Below are 18,343 nucleotides of genomic sequence, written 5' to 3' on the forward strand. Positions count from 1 at the left end.
AGTTTGTCCTCACTTCAACTTTTAACCCAGATATTTTCAGACAATTCCGCCCTCAGGTAGGCATAACGCGGCAATGATAAAAGAGGAAGATGTGTAGACCTCTACATGCAAGCCCAACAAATTCTGTTATTCACTCTGATTCCCTTATTAATATTCTCACAATCCCTACAGGGATCCAGTCAAAAAAAAGTAATAAAATGCTTGAAGCTAATTCTTCTTTCTCGTGCTTAGTTTGATATTCTCACCACTTTTTCCACTGAAAGATCGCATGTTCTGGACAAAAATTGTACCGCACGTGCATTTCTTTCTGGTGCAATATGTCATTAAACACGGCAAAGAAACTGCAAGTCAGGTGTTTTATCTGTAGCTTTGTGCGAGCCTGCCTGGTGTAAAAAAGATGGAGAACACCTTAGCAGCTGTGTGGCTGATAAACACTTGAATGAGGTCGACTGTAGTCACCATGGAGCCTCTCGCAGCCTGACCAGTCTGTGGTGATGAATAATAAATGAGCAGGACAGAGGCAGTTACCATTTGGAGATGGCTTCCTGATGAATGATTACTAGCTACATTTGGTGTGTATTTGCACAGGAGATGAAAATGTCGGACGGAAGACGCATGGCTGTTGCTGTAGCAGAGCCTCCGATACTTTTGTCTGCTGAGCGGGCAAGTCTTCTAATGTTATAATCAACGAGCTTGGCTGCCCATGAGAGACTGCACATAAAACTGAATAATCAAAGATGGGTGTTGGTCGGGCCACACGAGAATAGGCTTCAGATAGGATGCGTTCAGTTGTTATGCTAATAAATGACTTGTCGGTCGCAGCAAAAAATTCTAATTTATGTTTGCAGTTTTGTATACTGATGTTTATTTCAAATCACATTCATTATGGAGTGGCGGTTATTAACAAAGGGAAGGAAAAAAACTTGAGATGGTGGTCATAAATTATAGGCATCAAATTTTAATGGATTTTCATTAATGCATCACATTCCATCTGGTTAAAGAGTATTCGGCTTTTGGCTTATGCGGAAGTTCCATTCATACAGTAGATTATTTTACAGACAAAATTAATAAAAATGTAAAGAATAAAGAAATCCTGCAAATCACATTAAGTGAAAAGATGCTAACCTGGTCATAAATATATTTATCAATATTTTCCTCCCCACTGGCTAGTGACCAAAAAGTTTGAAAATATGCAGTATTTAGAGGAAATTGGTATTTTTGCCAAGTCAAAACCTATATTGAGAATAACTGTTGGCAAGGCACAGAAATGGCTTTATGTTCTGTCTGTCTGTTCATAGAACTTTCCATGCAGCTCTCCTATTATAAATGCAGCATGTTGATGTTCACCCAATTATTACCGTGCACTAGACCAGTCAATGCCCAGAAAGAAATGTGCCAAATTTAGTTCCTGGTGGATTTCGAAGCAAACATTCCTTCTGTGCTTCTGGGTTTGGCCTCTATTTTTTTTTTTTAAATGAAGCATCCTTGTCAGTGTTACAAGTTTGCTCACGACCTTTGCACCCCTCATGGACAATGTGCCCAGTCCAATGAACTTATTTCTTCATTTTTTTTTAATTTTTTTGGAGGTGGCTTAATCTTGTCTAGCCAGACATTGTCTGATCCACTCTGTTCTTCTTTGCCGTGTGATCATCCCACTACACAGGCTAAGATTCTTCAGTATTAAAAAAAGAAAATCACAATAAAGGATTTTTTTCCCTTAATTTCACTTTTTGTAAAATGATCTGCACTCTGTTCTCCTGATCAGAAGCCTTATTAACTGAATACAAAATCCTGAATGTCCTCCCTTTTAAGGGTTGGCATAATCTTTTCTGTGGTGATAAAAACAGACGGAGTTACTCTGCACTTAGAATGGAATAGATGAGGAACAATTCCGAGACTGACAAGGCCCAGGGCGTCGTCAACATTGGACTCCATACAACTCCTCCACAGAGGGCACTTGATGAAATGTTATCCTAGCTTCCTTTGTAATTCACTTTTTGGCAGAGAAATTAGAAGATGGCCTTCACAGATTGCTATTTGAAAATCTGCCAATTGTTTTAGTCGATTGTGGCTTGATGGATGTGTGTTTTTACCCATCTCGACTCTTCTGCCATTTGCGGCTTGGTTCTCATGACGTGTGCGCCAATACTTTTGCCATGAGTGGTTAGAAATGAGTGTTAACAGGCAGTTGACAGGTGTGCCTCATGTAGTGGTCGGTGAGTGGATATATATTCATCTAATAGCACAATGCCCATCAATTAATGAGATTCATTGGGTTGTTTTGCATTCACAGAACGCAAGTTAGCTATGGTCTCTTGAGGTTAAATCATGTTCAGTTTTTTTCCTGGAGTGAAGCCGCACATCAATTATACTGTATCATCTTTGCACTGAAATTGACGCTCGAACCAATGATTGAGGCAGGGTGCATGGATGGAGCAAAGTGGGGTTAGATGTCGGAAGTGCAGTGCTCTTCAGGCTTTCAGGTGCAGGTCAGTGTCAGCATTTTCTAATTGACTATGAATTCAAACAGAATGAAAAAGCGGTGAGTAGAGATTAAACCTCTTATTTATCTGAGCGATACCATATACTCTCTGAACTTAGTTTTTTATTTTAATATGGTACATCTACTGCTAAACCGAGCAGCACCCTAAGGCCATTGCAGCATGGAGGTATCACCACATAATGTAGGCTTTCTATTTGAATATCAGTCTTCATTTATCTATTTAGTCTTGATTATGCACAAGTGGAATTATTTAAGGGTGTCCTGGATTCTCAAACTCGTCTGCCCCACTCTTCATTTGTGATTCATCAAACATGTTTTTCTTGCTCATTGGAAGCTGTCACATGGATGCAGGCAGAAATGTGAAATATCTGGAGAGTAGCTGACGGCCTAAATCATCATCCTGTTGACTTGTAAGATGATGTTGGCCACAGGGCAAATGGCAGCACGGCACATCTTTTCTTTTTTGGGGGGAACTAAAACCGACCAGAATCCACCACATGGATTAAACTTGCACTCTTTAAAGGAAGCATTTATTTCTTTTCAAAATGTCAGCCATCCTGCTTCTGATGAAAAAAATCCCGCTCTATCAAGGTGACTTACAACTAAAAACCAATTTTAAACAATTGTAAGATAGTTTAACATATTGAAATTAGGTTAATCTCAAGCGGCTTTCCTTAATAAATTCAAAAAATATATATGTTGTTTTTTTGTTTGTTTTTTTGCTTAAACAGATTGGCTCACCATCTGTCTAGATGAAAACTTTGTTTAAAAGTTTGATGAATTAATATTGCTTCACAGATACTTCAGCACTAAACTCTTGATTTTTGAGCCAATTTTGTCTGGAGGTTGTGGCCCTAAACTATAAATAGAATTGTCATGAACTGTTGGTGGCGAACACCGAAACACACTGTTCAGGGTATTAGTGTCTTGATCAAGTACACAGCTGTGTGCCTGGAGGGGTCTTCTCGTGTGCTGTGTGTTCAGCTGGCAAGATTTTTTTCCCCCCAAATTGTATTGCTGGCCAATGGCTTTAACTGTGATCTTAACCTACCGCAGAGGGAAACAGTGTACATTTACTTTTCCTATTATTAGCTAGCTAGAAATTCTAACTAAATAACGATAAATCCTATTTTTTAGGAATTTTTGAGGCTATATCGATACATTTTACAAAGATAATACCAAAGAAACCCAGTAGTCCAATAAGATTTACGAACAAGGCAACAGTTAAAGGGAGAAATTAAGCAAACACTTGTATACTCATGCCCATCACATTACAGATCATAACACGTTGAATCCACAACAACCAACACACTGACACTGGTTAGAACTGAAAGTGTTAGCCATGAGCAATGTGCAAATGTTTTGACTCACAGATGGCGCTTATGACATGGCATATGACACTCTGTGCCTATGTAGCCCGCAAACTAGAAAAGATTGACCAAACAGTGCCTCTGCTGTTTGCCATCATGTGTTGACTCAGATTTTGATCCAAGTGATAGTTAACCGGTGTAGAGGTGCATTTGCCTATTTTTTTGCGTACTGCTCACAATGTTTTATATATATATATATATATATATATATATATATATATATATATATATATATATATATATACACATATACATATACAATTTCTCCAAACGGATTTATGATTTTTAATGCCAAAGTAAAGGAAATTGCTTTCCTTAAACCAGAAAGTTCTGTATAAGCAAAAAAAATAGATTTGTTATTAGGGGGAAGAGAGCACATGTTCCAACTGTTCTGGGGTATACCTTCAGTATCATAAAAGGTGTATTAGAATTATGAACATGGCTTAATTGGCTGACACTCAGCTTGCTCATGATTCTAGGATGGGTGTAGTGGGAACGTTAAAAAAAGAAACTTATTGGTGTTGAAAGATACAAGGATGCTTTTTTGGATGCTTGCTAGACTCTGCACTAAGGACTAATAAAGCATATTACTAACTTTATTTGTAAAATGCTTGTGGGTCTGAATTTAAATGAAAACCAATTAAAGTCACAGCTTGAAAAGGAAAAGTAGTAGTGGTTTGCTTGGTTTCAATTCAAGGAGTTGATTGCAGGGAAAATGCCTTGTTTGCATTAAGCATGTTTCTTAAGACATTTCGCTCTTCCTAACACAAAATTTCCCAAAAATCTGTGTAATATTCTCCCAATCAGTTTCCAATTGAAAATCAAAAAACGTAACGAGCCAGAAAAAGAAGATGGAGGAATTTTTCGCATGTAGTAAACTGACAAGATGCAACATGGCTTTCAATATGCATTCGGATGCTCACATTCATAAATGAAAGGTGACGTTGCAACCTGTCAATTTTTTATAATTTAATAACACGCTCTATGTAAGAGCCTTGAATGTGATTGCCAAAGGATATTTGGATTGGCTGGAAATGAGTTTAGGATGTACACTGCCACATTGCCAAGGCCAGCTGAGGCCCCAGCACCCCCGCAAGCCTTGCGAGGATAAGCTGTACAGATAATGAATAGATGGAATAAGATTTCATTTATGTTTTCAAACTTGTTATACAACAGCCTTGGCACTTTTACTTCAGCAACATATTTGCGGTGATCATTTCTGCAGCAGAGCAACCTATTCAGGCAATAAAGTGCTATAGAATGTTTACGATGCACAAAAAGTGTGTGTGGGCATGTAGGGGTTCGGTGGGGGCTTGGTCGGGTGGGTATGAGCGCCTTAGTGTCTTATGAAGCCAACCGGAGACTTATCTCACTTGAACCAGCGCCTGGGGAAACCGACAGTATTTCAAAGTCCACTAAAAGGTGCTTCCAGCGGCGTAGTGAGCGAGGAATTCTTTATGAACACCAGCTCATTGCTTACTGCACTGGCCTCTCCACTCCACTCAGGATTGGCTGTCGTTGCCCACATTATTCCAACCTCACTAGTGCAGCTCCCATAAGCGTTGCTTTACAGTTTTCACAATGTGAGGACAACACTCCCACGTCGGGAAACTGTACAGGAGACTGTACTTCTTTTGGAAAAGCTGCCATCCCACTTATATATTACTATGTAATATATGTAGCATGGAGCTTTGAAGCTGCTTGACCGCTCAGTCCACTGCTGATCACTCCCCATCTACTGCTCCTTCATGGAGCTGTCGGTCTAATATGGACTAATGCTAAGTGCTAGACGCCATGCGTTTGGTTCATTACATGCAGTAGCCCACTCCTAATGTGATTCTAGTGAAGCTTTAGGCAAAGTGTAAGCGTGGTGAGGGAAATAATGTTTTCTTTTGCTGTGGAAAGAGCAATACAGAAAAAGGGGGCATGTTTTATTTTTGGAAGCCCAAAACATGAGGCAATGGGCACAGAAGGAGGAAAATGGAGGAGCTCTACTTTTAGAACTACTGTACTTAAACAGGGACAAAGATAATTACATGATAGGTTTTGATAGGCATTTCTATTGTGCAGTCGTAGGACTATCTCACAGCTGGAATTCAATAGGCTCTTGGGTCTATAGTCATTGTAATTTTTTTTCCCCTTTCTGCATGCTGTTTTCACTGGACGCTTTGAAATGAGCAATTATTTCAAGGTTATGGTTGTTTGATCTAGTTTAGCACTATGGTTATAAACAATCTTGTTTCCTAATAGAATGAGCTCTATAGTGTACTAAAGCTAGCATCTGTATTTATATTATTAGGAACAGTCAAATGTTGATTATTTTTTTCTTTTCATTTTAAACTATGATGTGCAAATGGAACACTCAATTTTTTTATGGGTTTGGGTAAATTTAATATAATCTTTTTTCCCCATCTCTTTCATTGTTCATACAGCAGACTATGAATACATGAATTACATATTGCATAAAAGCAGGAAAAAATAAACCATAGTACCCACCATAAATGTGACGTTTAATGAAAAGCATCTATTAGTTCCTTGAGACTTTTCAAAGTTTGTTGTTGAATTTTCTTTGTGTGAGAATGACAGTGTGAATGGTTGTTTGTCGACTTGACCTCAAATGTCTTCTGGTATAGTCTAGCAAATTTAATATAGATTTGTTGTACAGAAAATAGAGTAGTTTCATGGTCCAAATTGTCACTATTATTAAATATAAAGATGATGTTTAAACTGCATAACGCAGCTGAACAGAAGCTACAGTCATCTGCGTCATCCATAACTATCCTGACATTGAAACATCTGTTAGCCCTAGACGAACAAATTTGAACCGAGTTTTTTCCAAACTTTGACGTTCTACTTTTTTATTGCAGGAAAATAAGGAAACCTTTTCAAATTGACATTCTAAGTTCCGATGCGGCTAACATTGAAGCTCGTGACCTTTTGGCCCCCAAGCCAAATCATTCATAAGTGATGGAGTGTCTGCATTGATTGGACCTCCGACCCCATCCACCACCATAATGACCCGTATCATTCAAAACAACAACGACTAAGAATTGCAGACTTTTTTTCCGAGACTCAAATGTCCGATACTCGCAAAACTATAATGAGAAGGGAAATACAATTGCAGTACTTTACGGCAATGGCGACTTAAATGTTAGATCCAAAAATCACAAATTACAAGCTTATATTAAAGTTTGATTTAGTGTGATCGGGGAGCTGAGAATGTCACCTGTGTCGTTATGTGGCCTTAGCTTGTGGTGCTTAATAATTCAGCTTCCGATGTGGAAGCTTTGCATGGAGGCATCTTGTTAAACATTCATGCTCTCAGTTGTGTCCTCGCTCCCTTGAGGACATTTGACCACCAAAGCAATAACTCAAAAGGAAAAGGCTTCTCACAGACGTTAATATCAATTTGATATCTCTTCTGTTGCCCCATGACCGATCAGGTCTCCTTTCGCTTTCATACACAATGTATGCTTTTATAATTGGTTTATATATGTTGCCAGGTTTTTCCCCGATTTCCAGTTTTTAGAGTAGCACAATGATACGTTTTTTTTTTTCTCTTCTCTATGCAAGGTGTTAAAATAAACAGGATTATAAACAATTTCAGATTATAAAAAAAGAAAAAGGAGAGGAGAGTCGTGTTCAAAAATAGACAAATTATAGTCAACAACAACAACAACAGCAGCAAAGCAGACGCCGCTCATCTGGAATGAATTCTATTGATTGTGATGTGGCGAGTTGATGATTTGTTATGTTGTGCTGGAGAGCAAAAAGAAAGAAATCAAAGTCATAATTCTTTTAACTTGTGCTTTTTTAACGGTTAAAGAGTTTTTAAAAGGTATTGTTGAACTCTTTCTCCTTTACTGGTGCACAGAGCGGACTCATCAATCACGCTTGCCTTGCGAACAACACAAATTAGTTCTTTTTGTGTGCTAGTGATTTATTAGAGTGACAGCTGGAAAATGCAAGATTACATTTATTTCCATCCACTTTCATATTTCATTGAGAAAAACATCATCCGTGAAGGTCAGTGGTGTTGCCAGCAGATTTTTGTTTAAAAAGAGAAAAATAAGAGTCAAACAAAGCTGATGTTCAGGGGTTTTATGTATGTCTTTTTTATTTAATGTAGGATAGAATTACAAAAACTTTTTTAAAGATTGAACAGATCACATCAACTGTATAGAACGAAATGTAAATTCAAAAAAAATTCTAGTAATATGAATCTTTAGAGTTTTTAAATTACCATTGACCGACTGGTCAGTTTAATTACTGTCCTAGTCAGACAAGTTTTTGCTTCCTATGCAATTGCTCCGATTTTAATTCCTAACATTGACATGCTGAATCTTATGTACTATTTGACCATACTGTATGTGTTGGTCAGATGCATGAACCTACCTGAAACTATTGAATCTGGTCCTCAATTTATCCATATGAAAACATGTTACAATTCATATCGCTTCTGTTGCTATGCAATACTCATCACAGTTTGCGGTTTTGTTTTAGCTTCCTGTACTTTTTGTTCTAATCGAATTGGAGTGATAGAAATTTCAGCAAGTTCCACGCAGTAAACGAGAATGTTAGCTTTAACTATGCTACAGATGTTCACCATGGTAACAGTCAAGGATTTTTTGTATTTACTGGATGCTTTAAAAGGCACGCGGGTGGAGGTCAGCGAGTAGACATGTAAACATATGAGACGTCACGGCGAGGAGTGAGCAAGGCGACTGATCCGTCACACGGATGACAAAAAGGATTGTCTTTTAAGCTTTCGCGCTGTAGCACACATAAATTAGCCTCGGCCAAAGTAGCATCAGTCAATGATCGCTGGAGGCGGTGATTAGCAGTGGGGCACTAACATTTTGGAGGGGAGGGGGAGATAATCCCTGTCAGTCGTGACAAGACATCTACCTTCACTTCCTCAAGGTGAACGACTTCTTCTGACAGGTTGAATTTAAATAGTTTTAATTTAAGATCTCAGAAATTATAGCATTTATTGTAGAAAACAGCTGTTCTCCGTTGAATTGGTGGCAACATGTTGAAATGTTCTTCAACTGAGTTTAACATTTTTGAGTAATATTAGTGCAATGGTATCAATAATAATGCACTAATGTAGTGCTTATATCTGTCAATCTCTCTGTAATCCCCATGCATGTTATGTGTTTTGTTTTTAACCAAAACATTTCAATTTTGCCTTTGGCCACATTGAAGCAAAATGCAATTTAAAAACAAAGCAGCCCGAATTATTGTTTTTGGGTCATTTTTCTCTGTTGACGAGGGAGCAGGGGCGGAAAGATTTTCCATGTTTGCTCAGTGTCATGCTTGACATTTGGTGAATGTGGGCCCATTACTACTCCACCCACATGTGTAAATTTCATGCCTCCAATCCTTCTTAGTTTTGCTTGATCATATTGGTCGTTAAATGGAGGCTTTTTAAATACCATGGGTCAGTAGTTTTATTTCTTCCAACTTCTCAAGTATGAAAACAGACACAGGAGATGGTGCAATAGTAATGTCTTCGACGACTCACTTTCATTTATGTTCTTGTTCTAGACTGGATCCCTTGTTGCAACACAACTCATCCAGCGGTGTTTATCTTTTGACGTCTCCCATATCTGTCTTTCGACAGTGACTGATGCAAGGCATGGCAACCTAACCAAGGGAATTCTAAGGTGAGCTGTACATTACTGTGTATTGCATTATGTCCTTCCCTGATTCTTCCATTTTGAGGGCATCCAGTTTAATCCTGGAGAATGAGAGCTCAATGTCTTCCACACAAATTTCAGGGGATTAATGTAATAATACAGAAGAGCTGGACAGGTAGAAGTCCGATCCTTATTTATGTCTCTCGATGAAAGGGGATTAAGGATTGTCTTGTAAAGGTTTTGCAAGTACACATCCACCTGCATGCCCGAGTGATGCGGGATATTGTGGGGGTGTCATTACGTGAAATAATGGAGGAGTTATGTCAACTGGAGAACTACCTGAAATTTGTCAGGCAATCAAATGACTATAACAATCAGTTTGTTTACGGGTTCACTGAACCCCATTGAAACAAACGCAAGCACTCTGCAGGTGAGAAGTTGTTGATTTGCTTGACTAAAAGAGTTGGTCAACCAAAAAATCTAGCATGAATCCTCAGTGGTTAAAATGCTCTCGAGGGAGAATACAACCATGCACAGGTATACTCTATACAGCCATTGTTCGGCGATGCAGCACTGACATACAAGTGAGGAAGGGGTTCATGTGCAACACATAGTAACCGTCTCTCTATATACTAACAATAAACACTTGACCGCGTCCCGTCAATAATGAATGGCGGGTGGCATGAGGTTCTTCGGTTATTTACATGAAGTTCAAGGCTGCACTAGTTGAGAAGGAGAGCCGTGGTAGTGCGCTAAGGTCTTTACATGTTGACTGCTTCATTCTGAATAGAAGAGCAATTGAGCGTGCTTATGCTCATTCAGGTAGACAGCTGTGCTCACCTCCGGACCATGTTTACTTCTTCGTTTCCATGCCAGCTCCATTCATCATCCTCCAATAGGGTTGTTTTAATTGGAGTGGGTCCGGTACAGGGACATCTCTGTCACGGCAGACCATTTGAATTGCTGTGAGCTGATCCCGTTCACTTTTTGGAATGCTTGTTAATGAAGCAGCCTGGCAGTTTGAGACTGGATGTGTTGCTAAAATGCTGCCGGGCTCAGAGCGGTATCAATGCACACCTCTCAGAACTAATGTCGCACACATTAGACATTCCTCCTCTTTTGCTATCTCTTGAAAGTTTCACAAGACCTACTTTCATAACACCGTGTGTTACTTTAGAACAACTTGCCACTTTTTTTTGACAAGAAATGCAGATGTTCTTTAGCCGCCGAGCGAAGCCAGAAGACATCTAATGAGCCTTTGCCATTTCCCCGCTAAACCTACCATAAAATACCCTGCATGGGAATATAGAGACCCGACTTCAATTTGTCCGGAACGAAGCTTTCGAGTGTCGGTGTAATAGACAGAGCAGCTAGCGCAAGTCTGATTTTCTCAATTTGCCTTTATTAATAAATAAAGGATTACCTCGTTTGCTCAACGGAAGATTGGCTTTGAAAAGGGCTTGACGTTGTCCCTCAAGCCATCCATATTTTCTCATATTTCTCTGCTCTGTCATATCCCTGCCTTTGCTCATTAGTGAAGCTGGTGAATTTTAACATGGTACATACAGTCAAATGCAACACGTACACGGAAGTGTCTATGTACTGTATGTGTTAAGTATGCATAGATTCAGGAATGGTAGTATTTTTAGCCTTTTAAACATTCTCAATATGTATTAGTCTAGTTTACCATAGCACTCTTGTTAAACCACACGCATATTTATCGGACAAATGGTACTTTTAGGGTTTTCGTAAAAATCTCACTCACCGTAAAGATGCCGTTCTTTTGGGATTTTTCGAAACGGTCAGTGTGCCCCATTATTTCAGGTTAGAGCTTTGCATTTAATCTTGTGTAGTCACCCTTCATACAATAAAACAAAATTCTCTCGCTGGATTGTCGGTCATAAAACAATACATCCAAAAAGACATTTTTTTTCTATGATGTTTGTACAGCAGACATTTTTCTGTGGAGTCTTGCTATATTGTATATTCAGCTTTTCCAGTAAATAACAAGCAAAGTGTCTTGCCTTTGAGAACATCATTTAAGTGCACTCGTGCATGCTGCCGCCGCCATATCCTGTCTACTACCTTTGGAAGTTTGAAATGTCAATTTTTATGTTTTCAAGCCCCATAAACAAGAAGGTGCCTCCTCTCGCATAGACATAAGGCTTGCTGCCAGTGATCTAACCCATAATGAGGCGTCAGTTGCGCAGACAACACAGGATGTTCACTTTGATAGTAAATCATGCAGAACCGTTTAAAGTTTCTCCTGTATTGATGTGCGGTGCCTCCACCGGTACTGAGGCCACAGTCACTGCTTAGAGTGGAGTGAGTGTCTGCACTCACTCACGGCACAATTCAAGTGTGTACTTGCATGTAATGGATGCCAACAAATGATCTCGATGTTAAGAGGCTCACCATAAATGTGGCGTCGAAAATCATTCTTTCGGGGCCTGAAGATTATCGTAAAGGGCTGAACATTAAGGGACAATATAGCCATATACGTATATGTATTATTCTAGCACATAAGGATGGAAGAAATTAGCACAAAGCATCCAAGATAAGGTTTGTTGTTTTTCAGGTGTATGGCAATTGTTTAAGGGTAAGAAAAATTAGTCTGAAAGAGCACTATTTTTTTATTAGCTCTGGTTAGATATGCTTTTTAGCGTTGTGTATGGGAATTATGTTAATGAGCAGATGTTTTGATTGGGCCAACAATGTCAGTGAGTGGGGTTGACAAAGGTGTGTGAGGTTGCATCCGCTGGTCTCATTAAAGCTCTGTCCAATTATAGAAGAGTAATTGATCATCTGTTCGTGTACACACAAGTGCAGAAATAGAGCGACACACACCCTACTTTGCATGCTTGAAACCTGGTATGTAGGCAGTCTTTTACATTTTTTATTAGCTTTGTAATAATTACAAGACAAACTAATTTGACTTTTTATCAAAACAGAATATCATTTGTAAGTACTGCATGAAAGATAGTAACTTCAATGTGCTAGCTACGGTAGAGGAAAAAATAAAAGCTATTATTGTGAGATGTTGAAACTACACTAACAACTTCTACAGTCCGCTACCCCTGTTTTTGTGATGTGTTAACGCCTTTGTATGATACTGTTTTGACACGTGAATCAGCAGCTGAGGTCTCATTCGTCTCCCAGTTAGTGCTCTGTCATTATATTACTTTGGTTTGGCCGCAACAAAGATGTCTTTCTCGTTGGGCCAATATGATGAGACATGCCTTTGTGTGGGCTCATTATCAAATAAGTGCAGGGATGGAGGAGACAGACAACCTTTTTCTGTCTTGTACGAGGAGACGTTTGCCATTAAAGACTAAGCTTTAACAATGGCAAAAAAAAAACTGCAGTGCAGATAAAAATGAGGGGTGGATGGTGAAAGAGGAGCTGTGATTGAGGCAGTATTGTTTCCTAGTGTTTATTGCGTGGCAGTTGTTTGAAACAAGTACATTATTTAATATGTTTTTTAAGTTTTTTGTGGTGAAACAAAGGAAAAAATGCGCTTGGAAAAACATGAGCGCCTTAAAAGAAATATTTATATGAAGTGGGAATCCTCCCTTTATCATTATTTGTTACAAGAATTAAAGCTGTGTGTAATTATTGATTTGATAGAATGGAAGTCATTCTGGAAGATGAAGCAGTTTGCTCACGCTTAGCATCTCTGAGTTTTGGAGGTGGGAAGTCACCATTCTGATCCATTTCATGCCACGGAGAGCCATGCATTTTTTACAAAACGGGCGTCGTCTAAGGCATTGTGATGTCAGTTTTACCGACCCCCCCATCTCACTTCAAACTTTCCCTCAGGCGCTTCTTTTATGATTGCTTGAAGGTGAAACTTTATCTCAAGTATTTTCTTTCAGGCTATTTCTTGGTTGTTTTGACATTTCTTTGAATGTTTTTTGGAGACTTTTACTACTATGATAGTGTAGTCCATTAACAAAAATATCAATCATAGAGATGAATGCAGGCGAGTGATGTGCCACAGTATCTTGTTATATTTTAAGAACAAAATCGATTTGTTAGTCTGCCCAGCCTCTCATGAAAAGATTATTCAAGCAACGTATTTATGTAGATTTGCATGAAGTCCATAAGAGGCCTAATGGTTTTTTACCCTTAGCATGACAGTTTTTTTGCTCTTGTTGGATTTACCAGGCGAAACAGTGACCAAAATACGATATCAGAAGCGAAACTCCATGCCGCCGTCGACCACCTTTATCTTTAATGGCCCCCAGAGCCATTGTGACCTCATCCCGTTTTTCAGTCTTCCATTTTCTTCAGCTGCAGTTCATCATCAAGCGGGCTGATCATTGGCAGTACTTAATGATTCATGAACACGGAAACTAATGGAGTATTTTACACGTTGTAATGGAGTGAAACCATTAGAAAAATCTGCTACTTGCTGGGCCTTTGATTAAGAGAGGAACATGGGGATGAAAATGACCATGTGACGTGTTATGTGAAGAGAAATCCACATTTGCATATTCATTTTAAATTGAAACCATACTGCCGTACACGTGTTTAAAACCGATTCGATATTTTTCTCAAAAAAATGGCTGCACTGGCCATTGGAGGTAAAATCGAAACTCCTGAAAAGACATTTGTACGTTGTGTTTGTTGTATTGTTGTAATAGGTATTTTTCATATACTAGTATAAATATAATATGAGTGTATATATAAGTCGCGTTAGAGTATAAGTCACATTCCCTCATGTTTTGCCACTCCATCCATTATGGCCCCAAATCCTTGCTACTGCCAGGAACACCCACATATACATTGACTGTCTTTCTGCACAGCAAACTGCACACTGCTTCCTCTTGTGTGAAAAGGCCTTAACTGTCCACCTTGAAGCTTTCCAAGAACATCTGTTAAAATACAAAGGTGCTCTCTGTCAGGCTAAACCCATTACTACTCCACCCTCATCAATAAATGGCTAAGTCACCCCAGGCTGCTGCTCTCCACCATAAATTGTCAACTCCAACACCCCTGAGTTTCAACCAACTTGAGGTCCTTGTTCCTGGATTTCTTGCAGAAAGTTGATGGCATCCACCAACAACTATACAAGTGTGCCTCCCACCACAACCACTTCTGACCACCGAGACCCATTTCAGTTCTGTCTCTCCTTCTCCTACAGGTGGATGCCCTCACACTGTTGCTCCACGACTAAGTTTTCCACCTGCTCTCGTGATCCCGTGTCCTCTGCATACTGCTATAGATAGTATTATCAACCTCTCTCTTCAATGTGGCACAGATGCCATTCTTAAAAAGCCAGCCTCTGATCCAGATAATCTCAACAATTACTGTCAGATTTCCACAGGATTCTGGAAAAAGTAGTTGCCGTTCAACTCCACCAGCACGTTTTATTACAAGCCCTTCAATCTGATTTTAGGATCCACCTAATACTGACTATAAATGCCTTCTGGTTTCTGGCGACACTAAATCTAGTCTTCTTGTCCCTCTCAACCTCTGCACCCCTCGAAAGAAATATCACAACAAAATTAGTTTAAATGTAAAAAATGTTCTCGTCATGTCAATGCCCCGCCCCCTTTAACATATTACGGAGATAGTCATTTGAAAACACTAAACGATAGTATACTGCGATTGTGCCATTATTTCAAGTTTATTCCTTTTTCTAATGAGTGAATCGGTTGGATTTTTTATTTATTGAAATTATTTAATTTGTTTTTGATATTGTTCATGATTTTGGGGATCAGGAATGGATAATGAATTTTTACATTATTTTATGAAGTCTATTTAGCCATACATTTCCTACAAATCAGTTCAAATCAGACAATATGTAATGAAATAATCACAACATACAAAGGTCACGTGACATTGAAACGTGAAATGTGGTTGATTTTAAATTTTCCCTTAAACATAACGTTGAAGGTACTTGAATCTGCATGGAAACGGTTGCTCCTCCTTTATTTTTGCCTTAGCCTAGTAAATTAAAATGCTGCTCCACTTCTTAAGTTTTTCAAAGATTAGAGTGAGCACATGTCCTCATCTGCTGTTTCATCCTCCCAGTTACATATCGGATGAGGGCTTAACTTCCTGAGGGTTTCCATCTTAGCCAGGATCAATAGCTGAGTGGTCGACTGCCAAGGCATCGTGAGTGCCAGGCCCACACAAGACTGGAATCAGACTTTACAAGCCCCCCACTGGTCACCTTATCTCCATTTCCTCTATGAGACCTTGCACCACTCTTCTGACAGGTCCATTTCATGGTTTAAGTAGGTGACCTGAGCGAGCTGATCCAAATGGCCCAAACAGCCCTCAGTTCATTATCAAGAGGCCTAGAATTTGAGATTATAGGTGATTACTCTCATCTAAAAAAATAAAAAAATAAAAAGGATAAATCTGTTTAATCCTTCTCTCTGGTGAGGCTGTGGAGGGCGCCCAGGGACGGGTGGCATTCATGGTGGGGCTAAAGAAGTGTTGAGCATACGAAACGAGGAGGCATTCTGGCCTCCGCTCAAACGGGGAAGGAGGCCAGTTGGCCAGAGAACAAGAAGTGCCGCTCTGACTGGGCTGGTGGAGACTTGGCTTGGCCAAAGATCACAGTCGTCATCCGGGACCTCGACGGCCCGCCAGCTTGTTTAAAAAAAAAAAGAAAAAAAAAGGAGGGAGGTAGGCTGATCTAGGACACCTATTGCCCACCTAGCAAACTCTCCCCACTGAGGAGAGATAAGCTTTTATTGTACATGTTCTGTAACATTGGAGCATGATTTGCAAATGGGACGTTTTTGTACGTACACAGTTATTTAGAGATTTGTTATTCACAAATTGCTGTGGGAAATGCACAGAAACTACCAAAGCTGAGTCAGAGAGCTTTCTCTTTGCATTGACAAGTGGTACTTCTCTTTGTTGATAAGTGAGTGCAGTGTTTCCCATAGTGTTTCATGAGCGATGGTCATGTGTGATCTACCAACTGCTGACCTACTGATTAGCGAACACCAGTGAATGTGCAGCCGTCTACTGTTTATTTCCAGTAAAAACAGACGTGTAAAGATGGATTTAGGCAGATTTTGAATTGATTTGAAAACTGTGCAATGTATTGCCGCGCTATATGGCAGAATCCATTTTTAAATCACCCAACTCTCCCACTCTATCCACAGTTTTACGACGACTTCATGATATTTTATCGAAATAATAAATTCATGAGTTCCTGACACGTACTCTGATTGGTTAGATGGTAGACACGTGTTTAGTTAGTTGTCACAGAACACATTAAAGATGAGCTCAGGTAAAGTAGGTGTGTGACAGACACAAACATTTCTGCTTTTAAATCCTGAAGAAGGGGAAAATACACAGAAGTTGACAACAAAGCTTAATCCTGCTTTAATACTGATGCTCTGCCAAGGGATTTTCTTGTCAAAATATGACACTTTTAAGCACCACCTGTTTCCTTCCAAGATGCACGTCACCCCCTGAAAAAAATGTGCGTATGCTACTTAACATATTAGGGGTTTTGGTAAGAATAATAACATATGAGCATTGAAAAAAATAGAGGAACGGATGCCTTTGGTTGCTATGAGTCCGAAATTCACGATGCAGATGCATTTGGTGCTTGTGAGAAAGATTAAAGAAAAAAAAAATATGGATCATGGAGATCAGTATGACATCAATTTGATTTGAGAGCACGTGTCATATATTTGCACCCTCTAACGGCAAAAGTGATTTCACATGGACTCGTCAGGGCTTCCGAAATACTCCAAAGCATTTTAATGACACTCGCCCTGTCGCCATGCAGCATTAAAGCTGATTAACATGTCGTTTATCCCGGCACGACAAGACGCTATCAAGAAGCACGGCCCACCGACAAAAGTCAGTCTCTGTTCATCTCCACCCGGAAAACAAGGTCCTTCCATCCATGGCCCCACCTGTCATTGGCGAGAAAGAGAAACATTGCCCACCACCCCTCAGAGAGGAGGAAGAGCCCTCTGACCAAAAAGCTGTCCTCATGATTCATTCATAACATGGTTACCACTTTGCAGCATGTCAACAGCTTGTCTTTGAAGTGATAATCATAACATTGAGGGTGTCCTTGAATTTCATCTGCCCATTAAAATGCTTAATGCTTAATGGGAGATGATTTCTGTAATTCAGCGAGGAGGAGCTTTCCCAGCCTCCTGTTAGCCAATGCATGTCTAATAGATCTGTGGGGGGATACAAAAAAAATCTATTTCAGAGGAGGTAGGATTTTAGAACATAACATTGGCTGCAATCACCTTACAAATGGAGACAATCCAATTGAGTCATCATGAAGGCAAATGACAATGATGATGTTATGAGGTACAATAAAAGTTGCACGTGTGAATCCTCACAACCGAATTTGGAACTACATTAGTTACAGTTAGAAATAGGTGGTATACTGGACCTACCGATATCAGCTTTTTGGTTCCCTGGCCAATTTGTAGTTAGGGAAGGCTCTGGCAAGGATTTTTCTCTCACTGATTAATTTTTAAGAAAAATCTGGGCAGAGCCAGAATAAGTTCAGTTTGGTGATTATTGCATTCCTACTTTTTGTAGATTATTCTGTTGGCATCTTCTAGCAGAAAACTGCTCTGAATGGATTCTTAGTCACTCAGATCATTGTAATCAATGCTTGTAATCAAGGCAAATTGGCTGTTCTTGTTTGTTAAAGACATTTCATGTATACAAATATATATGTAGTGAGGCGGACGCTTCGTTTAATGATGATAGTTTGAAGCCAAAATGTGAAACCGCCTTCATCTGCATGCAAGTTGTAAAAGGCATTTTGGCAAATGGCGCTTAACCTTGTGAAAGCCTAAAACATCCTCCTTTAACATTAA

The 18,343-nt window shown here is 39.4% G+C and overlaps 1 protein-coding gene across 2 annotated transcripts in view; it reads left to right on the forward strand.

The window, feature by feature from the left end:
- Nucleotides 1–18,343, forward strand: part of tnmd (tenomodulin) — a 152,017-nt gene that overhangs the window by 52,425 nt on the left and 81,249 nt on the right. For both annotated transcript variants that reach the window (XM_077609450.1, XM_077609451.1), the window contains exon 3: nucleotides 9,424–9,542. The gene's annotated coding sequence lies outside the window, so the exon portion shown is untranslated. The remainder of the gene's footprint in view (nucleotides 1–9,423; nucleotides 9,543–18,343) is intronic.

Source organism: Stigmatopora argus, chromosome 9, assembly GCF_051989625.1.
Source record: "Stigmatopora argus isolate UIUO_Sarg chromosome 9, RoL_Sarg_1.0, whole genome shotgun sequence".
Taxonomy (NCBI): Eukaryota; Metazoa; Chordata; class Actinopteri; order Syngnathiformes; family Syngnathidae; genus Stigmatopora; species Stigmatopora argus.